Source organism: Lactuca saligna, chromosome 8 (assembly GCF_052625555.1).
Source record: "Lactuca saligna cultivar CGN05327 chromosome 8, ASM5262555v1, whole genome shotgun sequence".
Lineage (NCBI taxonomy): Eukaryota > Viridiplantae > Streptophyta > Magnoliopsida > Asterales > Asteraceae > Lactuca > Lactuca saligna.
The window spans coordinates 95049994-95058575 of record NC_136424.1 but is presented as its reverse complement, the minus strand read 5'-3'; positions in this window follow the sequence as shown (position 1 = coordinate 95058575).

The window sequence follows — 8582 nt, the reverse complement described above, 5'->3', positions numbered from 1 at the left end:
AACGATGACATCCCAAATGTTTTAAAATGAACAAAATACGTTTCTTCGAAAATGTTTTAAAAACGTATTTATCATGTTTTTCTGGGAACAAATTCCGCAACATTTTTATTAAAAGAAGTACTCTGATTTTGATAAAACATAAACAAAAATCGGTCTTTTCTGGCCGTGAAAATGGGGATGTCACAGTTGGTATCAGAGCATTAGTTTAAGCGAACTAGGAATACGGATTTATTTGTAGACTGAAACTTAGAATGCTAAGTGATGATTGTGAGGAGTGTGTCAAATAGATTTAGGTAATGCACCTGAATAGACACAAGCACTAGCTTATTTTAGGAATGATGCCTAAATTCCTTTTACGTGCTAAATGATGCTATAGTTTGATCGGATCTATGGTCTGTTGCCGACCGGATCTGGAAACCTTATGTGTTTAGGATTCTAAACGTACGAATACGATATTAGAACTAGCATATAAACGTTTCGGAGTGATAAGGATGATTTAAACGTCAATCTTAAGTAAAGGTCTAGATTCACCTTATTCGGTGTATAGATCAAGATGGCAAGGACCCGTAGTGGAAACATGAATGCAAATGGGAACCGAAACCAACCCCCGGTGATTGAGCAAATACCGGTTATGGTAACCGCTGCTGACCCAATAACAATGGCCGGAGTGCAAGCAATGATCCAGGCGATGTTGGATCGTCAAATGGAGGAAACCAGACGTTTGCTCCAGCAAAATCGAGAAGAAGCAACCATACAGATCGAACAACCCGAGTTGAACGAAGGGAAGACTGAGGAGGGAAACTACAGTGGGACTGTTGGTCAAGCCAACCCACCGATAGTTAGGCAAAACCACCAGGATGGAGGAAATGATGGACGTGGATGCAAATACAAGGATTTCATGGCGTCCAAACCACCGAGTCTATCTGGAAGCCCGACGCCGGTGGAAGTCATGAACTGGATCTCCGAGATGGAGACGATGTTTGAGAGTTGCGAGTGTAGCAAGAGGCAAAAGACCGCTCTCGCGGTTCCTTTGTTGAAATCTGGAGTACTAAGCTGGTGGAAGCTACTAGCCGATTCGATGCCCAAAGGAGAAGCAAGCAAGATGTCATGGGAGGATTTTCTAGTGCAGTTAAAAATGCAGTACTACTCTGAGCAGGATCTTCTGGAGATCAACAACGAGTTTCAGAATCTAAAGAAGGGAAAGATGAGTGTCATCGAGTATGCTGCAAGTTTTACAGAGAAAATGAAGCTTGTTCCTTATCTAGTTCCAACTGAGCTCTCCAAGGTCAATAAGTTTGCCCATGGATTACCAGCAGACTTTGGACCAATGGTCAAGCAAGCAACCACTTTGAAAGGAGCCATCTGGGCAGCCAGGAATGTTGAGACCCAGATTAGGGAAAAAGGTCTGGAGAGAGCTGAAGTTGGCGAGAAAAGGAAACATGAAGGATCATCAAAATCCAACAAGGAAAAGAAATTCTCAAAGATTGAAGAAGGAGGAGGAGGTGAAACCAAGTGGTGCGAGAAGTGTAAAAAGAAGCACTTCGGGAAATGTAGCGAGGAGGTGACTTGCTACAAATGTGGGAAGACAGGGCATTACGCCAGCAAGTGTGCGTCCAACAAAAAGGTGTGTTATGGATGTAACAAGGAAGGGCATATTTCCAGGGACTGCCCGGGGAAAAATAAGGCAGCAAGACCAGAAACGCCACCGAGGCCAAGGGCATTCCACATGATCCTCGACGAAGCAGAAAACCGTGCAAGGAATTAATGATGAGGACTTCATATCCGAAGATCAAATTATGCAGTAGCCATAGTGTCGTATAATGTAGCCTATTAGAGGCATAGTCTAGGGTGAACTTGGAAACCTATGTAATAGTTTCAAGAAATAATAAAACCTTCGTTTTGTTATCTGATGTGTTAAAATGTTATGTGATTTTCTTGTATGGTGACTTGGGAAACTGCGGGACAATACTTGGGACGAGTATGAGTAGGTGTGAATGGTAGTAGAGGCATATACTACCGGAAGCACAGGACTCACACTTGGATCAGGGAAAGTCACAAGGTTACCAAGAAGCTAGTAACTAATTCTGTTTTTTTTCAAGTATGTCATTACCATCGTTTCGATAATGACTAAAAAGATTGTTAATTTCCGACCCTAGTGGTCGTACCGAATTGAGTCCGACTACGATGAGTATGTTGCGTGGTTCAGGGAACCATGTTCGATGTAGCGTCCGACTTAAACCAAACAATTGAAATCAAAGCGATCAATAGAAGTATCGCGATCGTTGTTAAAGAAGAAGGTATCGACGATGCGGTCATTATAAGACTAATGTTGAGTTCTTTCGACATTATTTTAGTACAAATATCATTAAATCCATTTAAAATAGTATTATAGAGGGGTGTTTAGTTGTTTATATAACTAAAAGGTCATTAAGTAATTATGGAGGGTAGTTTTTGAAAATTCAATTAGTATAAATAAGAGCCTTGGGTTCTCATATTTCTTGCACCATTCTCTTGATTCAAGAGTCTTTCTCTCCTTATCCCCCGAGCATTTTGGTCCCTCATGATTCGACTTCTCTTTCTGTAGTTTTAGTATAGTAAGGTGAGCGCTGAAGCGCTGCACGAATCTTTCTTAGAAAGATTCAGCGACGAAGTTCTGCCCCTGCAGAGCCCGACTCCTAGCTAAAATCCCCTTGAAAGTAAGTTATGCTTACCCTATTTTAAATATAGTTTATATTTAAAATTAGTATTGTTATTATAAATTTATAATAAATTTGAGCTATTATTATGACTTATATAATTGTCGTTATAATATCTTTTAACTACTCGCGGTACGGGGAATCTGGTTTAAAGGGCCGCATAGGGTTGTTGGATATCAGAAGTGCTATACGCCAAAATGGTCCTGCCCTCCGGTGTTTTATGTCTGGCCCCTGTCTGTACATAGTAGTTGGAAAGTATTGTTTAAACGCTTATATAATAATAATAATAATAATAAGACTAATAATTAGTCACGGTAATATTAGACTAAAATCTAGTGGTGATAATACTAGGTTTCGTCAAAGGAAATTATTTTAAAGTAAACGAAGCGCTGTCCGAGTACCGAGTCACCACCTTCTCAGGTGAGTGCATAGTCCCTTTCATCTTACACATAGATATGAAGTATTTTAATATAAATTACGTGCTATGTGTGCATATTGTGTGAATACTTGCTGTCTATGCTGAGTGAAAGATTTTATACATGTTTTAAATGATTTAAACTATATATGTATTTTATATCTACGAAAATGTTGGGGTAAAACATGGGTAGATATAATAGATGAAATATGAGTTGGATGATGAGTTGAGAGGTGATATAGACTATAAGGTGTGGGTGAGAGGTGTACGATGTGAGAAGCCTTTTTCCCAAACGATGTCCCCGTCATTCAGCAGAGTATGGATGACAACCACGGACTATCCTAGATAGTCCAGTGGAACACTATCAGGCTCGCAACCTGTAGGTGATGTGAACGATGTGTTCACCCGGTGTACTTTAAACCTTGGTGATCATGCAGACTTGATACCAAGACCCTGGCGATCATGCAGACTTGGTGCCAAAACCTTGGCGACTATGCAGACTTAGTGCCTATTGTATAAATTCTGGCGACTATGCAGACTTAGTGCCTAAACCCCGGTGACGATGGACTTCGTGCCGATTCCTTAGGATGGTCCTTAGGAATGTATGAACGAGGAATAGTTGATTCTTAGGGTAGATCCTTAAGAATAAAGCAGATAATAGGGATGGGTAATTGGGTTGATTGTTTGATTGTTTGAAAATAATAATTATATTATTGTGGGTTAAAAACCCTATGTACTCACCAGTTTTCCCAACCTGACCCACTCATTATATTTATATCATAGGTGTTGATATGAAGTGAGATTACACTGAGAGATTTAAAGAGATGTAGATCACTAGTGTAAATAAATGTAAGTTCTGTTTATGCTTATGTTTCTGTATTAACGATGACATCCCAAATGTTTTAAAATGAACAAAATACGTTTCTTCGAAAATGTTTTAAAAACGTATTTATCATGTTTTTCTGGGAACAAATTCCGCAACATTTTTATTAAAAGAAGTACTCTGATCCCATAAGAACTCTGCAGTTAAGCGTGCTCGGGTGGGAGTAGTACCAGGATGGGTGACCCCCTGGGAAGTCCTCGTGCCGAGTGGCCCAAAGCGGACAATATTGTGATACGTGCCAGAGGGGATGTTACAAATGGTATCAAAGCTAGGGCACGGGTCGATGTGTTCGACGGGGACGTCGAACCCTATAATGGGGGGTGAAAGTGGGTTAGATCTGATCCCACATCGGCTGGGAAGGAGAACTAAGCATTCCTTATAAGGGGTGTGGATACCTTCCCTATCATAACGCGTTTTAAAGCCGTGAAGGCAGCAGATCCCATAAGAACTCTGCAGTTAAGCGTGCTCGGGTGGGAGTAGTACCAGGATGGGTGACCCCCTGGGAAGTCCTCGTGCCGAGTGGCCCAAAGCGGACAATATTGTGATACGTGCCAGAGGGGGATGTTACAATTTCTTCTTCTTTTGAACCTTCAAAACTGAGAATAAAGTGCTCTCAAGAGGATGCCAAAATTTTGAGGTTAATTCATATCTTACTCCTCCATTCTCTTGTAAATTGGTGCTAGATTTATGTTCATTAGTTGCTTCACCTTAGAACATATCTTTGGTATATATTTCTAAGGTTTATGAACCAACTAATACAAGTGTATACTAGCATGTTTTGATGGTTCTAATCTTGCTTTGTGGATAGTTTTAGAGAGCTCTTAATTTAGAGCTTAATGACATCTTCATCAACTTCCAACCTCCCGTGAGGATCAAAATCTTCAAAGGTTGTTTATGCTTTCTCTTTAATGATTGTTTTAATCTTTTTAAGTCTTGCAAAATGATCCATGGTGGGAATAAAACTAGTTTTATTTTTGTTCAAATCTTAAGTCTATCATTGCATTGTTTATGTTTTTGAAACAATCATGGTCGTGGAGTGAGGAGCGATGGGGTCCAAGCTAAGGTTGATGTAAAACAAACTTGATTTAAGGAGTTTCTATCGAGTATCAAGGATGGGAAAAATGATTGAAGAAAAGAGGGATTCAATAAGTTCAAATGAGAGGTGAATAAAGCAGTGGATAAATCAATACTACAGCATATATGAGGACTTATACATGATTAAATGTTGAACCATTAAAAGGTTTGGATGACTCAATGTTGTTTGGTATGGTTGTTGAATGAACAAGCTGAATAGGAAAATTATCAATTTAACCTTCTAACAATAACAACTTCAAATTTCAAACACATCACATTTCAACAAACATATTTCACAAAATTAAATTTCAACATGTAAAATCAAAAATAGAACACAGAGTTAAATGAACACAGGACCTAGATTTTTTATTCTCTTAAAGTTAGATAAACAAATAAAAGCTTGCTTTCTTTCCCTCTTTCTACTCGGATGTTTTCATGTTTCATGTTTTCTATTTTTCTTATAATTCTTTCACATTTTATATTTAAACGACGATGTTGGTGGAGTTGGTGAGGGATACGAAGGTTGATTAAAGAGGTAGTAAGGGCTACAATGGAGGTGGTAAAGGGCTAAGGGCGACAACAGTTGATGGTGGAGGTGGTGAGGGCGACGGTTGTTGGTAAAGTTGACGTTTCTAGGGTTTATAGAGAGAAGTTGAGGAAAATTGGTATTTATAGAGAGAATGGTATTGGTTGTAATTCCTTAATTCTAAATGGTTTGAATTCTTTTTTTAGCTAAATGATTCAAATGCTTTTGACCGATTTAGGGACTCAAATTGGACAAATCAAACTCACTTAATGGTTGAACCATCCAAAGGTTGCCATTGAATGGAACCATTTAAAGGCTATTAGGCATGGTCAAAATTTCTCATAAATAATCAATTAAAAAATAATGCAAGAAATAAAGTAAAGTTGGAGACGAATGAAATGAACAATAGAGTAAATAATTGAAGTTTGGTTGGCTATATAATTCCATGTGATTTATCTAATTACTTTTTCTTGTCTTGTGAGTTGGATCGTGTTTGGTAAAATTAACTAGTAGTTAGATATTAAAAGTTAGAAACTAGTAGTTGATAGTTGTAACATTTATTTGTATGGTACTGTACAACAAAAATATTTGTAAACTTTTAAATAATGTAAAATTAGATTAATAATAATAATAATAATAATAATAATAATAATAATATTAATAATAATAATTAAAAAAAACACTAAAAGTTGAAAATTATAAAAACTCTAGGAAGATACTTGAAATATCTTTTAAAGTATGAGTGCTTTGTTTAAATAAAAACTAAAAACAACTATCAAATTCTTTTTCCATTTTTTTCTTAAAACTTCTAAAATCTTTCAAAAACTTTGTGCTGAACACTATTGATTTTTTTTTCTTGATTTTTTTTTCTTGTTCAATTGCGTAATGCAATTGTAAAATCTACATCTTCTTTCTATTCATGAAACGGAAAAAAAATTAATTAAACTCATTTCATTGGTCCGGCAAAGTCTAGCTTAATCATTCATCGATCATTCTGAGCTTATTTTGGTCCCCTGCTTGGCAAATATGTATGTGGCTCACCTTATTTATTTACTAGGAAAAAGAATATATGACCGATGTATTAAAATCTATGTTGAAATTGGAATCCCTGTGGTTTGGGATAATTTGCGTGTTTGGTCCCTATGTTTTTTTAACTTGGAAAGTCCTTAGGATATGTTTTGTTGCTTGGTTAGTCAATATCTTACTTAAAAAGATTAATATGCCCTTATCTAATTATTTTATAATCTTTTATTTTTATATATTATTATTTATATTATTATATAAATAAAATGACAACACACTCTATTTCACAACACAATCCCATTCCTTCTTCCCCTCACCCTTCTTCCCTCAACCTACTTCAAATCTCGCGAACCAACCCTTTCACTTCCAACAAGCACCACAGTCGCCTCTAGCAACAAAAATAAGAAGTGTAATGGATACTGCCACTAAGCACACCCTTTTGTCTTCGAAAACCACCAACAGTTACCATCGAACCAAAGCAAATGAAACCAAACTCATTATTTAAACTTAAAACCTTTAAACAAAGCAAAACACAATCAAAATCAAAACTAAAGATGTTAAAAATCAAATTCTAGTACTGAAACTACAACATATTTTTGGAATACACATGATTTCTTGTTATATGCCAATGGTGGTGGTGGATCCTATTCACAAGGTTGTTGAAACGACTTTTGAATAGGGTATCAAAAATCAGAGGAAGGCATTAATTCACAAAGTTTCTAATAAGATTATCAATGATTAAGGTGTCTCTGATTCCCGTTAATCATATGTGATGGGGGTTGCAATGGTTTATATGCCAATTGTGGGTGATTGTAGACTTCAAGATGTGTTGATAAGCCACCACTTTCAATGGCTTTTATCGCTGGAAGTAGTCACTGTTGGTGATCAAATAGTATAAGGGTGGGTAGGTGGGTTGTGGTGGTCGGACAAGAACCGGGAATGAGAGGTTACCGGAAAAAGTCAAGGTGGCGTTAGCCGTGGTCCGATGATGGTGGTCGACGATCGTGCAATGACGGTGGGCGGTGTCCAGTGATGGTGGGCGGCGCCTGAAAGTTCATTTAGGGTTCTTGTGATTTAATAGAAGAATGAGAGAAAGAGTAAATAGTGAGGTAAGTTAGGTGGAGTAATAAGGGGGTCTGATTTGGGTTCGTTATTTGATTTGGGTATATTATTTTATTACATTTACTTTTTGGAAAAAGGAACTTCCTTAATGAGGGTTTCCAGGCCAATTTTTGCGCACCGACTAATCACCCGCTGCGAACATGAGGTTTTGTCTCATGCATTGGAGTCACTGTAGACGAACATCCATGACCACAAGGGCTGAGTAGTGTCAGGATTTGAACATGTGTCAATAGGTTGTCCACCATATCTTCCACATGCATTACCAAGTCACCACAATCCAAGTTGTTATTACAGTTATTTATAAATATTTTAACTAAAAACATAAAATAAATAAAAGTATATATATATATATATATATATATATATATATATATATATATATATATATATATATATATATATATATATATATATCATGGAACTTCGTAACCAATGTTTTAAAACCGGTTTGAACCGGTCGGATCAGAAACTGGGAACAAGAGCAAGGGTGGACGTAGGAATACATAGTAGGTGTTGCCAAGATTGAAATAGGTGTTGCCAATGCAGGAAAAATATGTAAAAAAAATTGAAAAATTGGTAAATTTTCCACTGCGGACAGAAAAAATAGGTGTTGTCGGTGCCACACCGGGACACCTACTAAAACCACCCCTGGACAAGATCGGTTCAATAATGAAATGTTTATGCTAAATTTTAGACCAAATTAACCGTTTCTTTAAAAATTAAGTCGAACCTGTGTGGTATAACCAGTAAAAAAATTGTTTGAACCAGTTTATTGAACTTAAATAGTTGATTTTACTTAGCTCGTTAAAAAAACAGCCCATTTCAAAACCACCCACCTCCACC